This window comes from Lepidochelys kempii, chromosome 3 (assembly GCF_965140265.1).
Source record: "Lepidochelys kempii isolate rLepKem1 chromosome 3, rLepKem1.hap2, whole genome shotgun sequence".
In the NCBI taxonomy this organism is placed as follows: domain Eukaryota; kingdom Metazoa; phylum Chordata; order Testudines; family Cheloniidae; genus Lepidochelys; species Lepidochelys kempii.
Window position 1 is genome coordinate 199,473,556 of NC_133258.1, and position 1,673 is coordinate 199,475,228.

Genomic DNA, 1,673 nt, shown 5'->3' on the forward strand with positions numbered 1-1,673 from the left:
GGGTGCGGGGTGGGAGGCAGGGATGTGGGCGGGGGGAGGAGAATCAGTGGCCGGGCGGGGGAGGGGGTCTGAGGCTGAAGGGAAGGGGGGGGCGGTGCAGGGGGGGGCGTCTGTCTTGGGGGAGGGAGAGGAGGTGGTGGGTCTGTGGCTGGGAGAGGAGGAGGGAAGGGGGTCACTGGTGGGGGAGGGAAGAAGGCGGGGGATGTGAGCTGGGGGGTCTGTATGGTGGAGGAGGGGGAGGATCTGTGGCTGGAGGAGGGGGTGATAGTGGGGGGAGGTGGGGGCTGTGCTGCAGGGGGAGGTGGCGGGTCTGTGGCTGGGAGAGGAGGAGGGAAGGGGTCACTGGTGGGGGAGGGAAGAAGGCGGGGGATGTGAGCTGGGGGGTCTGTATGGTGGAGGAGGGGGAGGATCTGTGGCTGGAGGAGGGGGTGATATTGGGGGAGGTGGGGGCTGTGCTGCAGGGGGAGGTGGTGGGTCTGTGGCTGGGAGAGGAGGAGGGAAGGGGGTCACTGGTGGGGGAGGGAAGAAGGCGGGGGATGTGAGCTGGGGGGTCTGTATGGTGGAGGAGGGGGAGGATCTGTGGCTGGAGGAGGGGGTGATAGTGGGGGGAGGTGGGGGCTGTGCTGCAGGGGGAGGTGGTGGGTCTGTGGCTGGGAGAGGAGGAGGGAAGGGGTCACTGGCGGGGGAGGGAAGAAGGCGGGGGATGTGAGCTGGGGGGTCTGTATGGTGGAGGAGGGGGAGGATGTGTGGCTGGAGGAGGGGGTGATATTGGGGGAGGTGGTGGGTCTGTGGCTGGGAGAGGAGGAGGGAAGGGGGTCACTGGTGGGGGAGGGAAGAAGGCGGGGGATGTGAGCTGGGGGGTCTGTATGGTGGAGGAGGGGGAGGATCTGTGGCTGGAGGAGGGGGTGATAGTGGGGGGAGGTGGGGGCTGTGCTGCAGGGGGAGGTGGAGGGTCTGTGGCTGGGAGAGGAGGAGGGAAGGGGGTCACTGGTGGGGGAGGGGAAGAAGGCGGGGGATGTGAGCTGGGGGGTCTGTATGGTGGAGGAGGGGGAGGATCTGTGGCTGGAGGAGGGGGTGATATTGGGGGAGGTGGGGGCTGTGCTGCAGGGGGAGGTGGAGGGAAGGGGTCACTGGTGGGGGAGGGAAGAAGGCGGGGGATGTGAGCTGGGGGGTCTGTATGGTGGAGGAGGGGGAGGATCTGTGGCTGGAGGAGGGGGTGATAGTGGGGGGAGGTGGGGGCTGTGCTGCAGGGGGAGGTGGCGGGGCTGTGGCTGGGAGAGGAGGAGGGAAGGGGGTCACTGGTGGGGGAGGGAAGAAGGCGGGGGATGTGAGCTGGGGGGTCTGTATGGTGGAGGAGGGGGAGGATCTGTGGCTGGAGGAGGGGGTGATATTGGGGGAGGTGGGGGCTGTGCTGCGGGGGGAGGTGGCGGGGCTGTGGCTGGGAGAGGAGGAGGGAAGGGGAGGATCTGTGGCTGGAGGAGGGGACAGGGCTGGGCTGGAGGGAAGGTAAGGTTGTGGCTTGGGGGTAGGAATAGGGGAAGGGGGGCTGAGGCAGGGGAGTGAATGAGTGATGGGAGGGTCTCTGGTCAGCAATGATGCTCTTAGATGTGAATATTGTGGGATGTCACTCCCCAGTCCCAGCTATCCATGCCCCTCTAGATCTGCAACTCCTG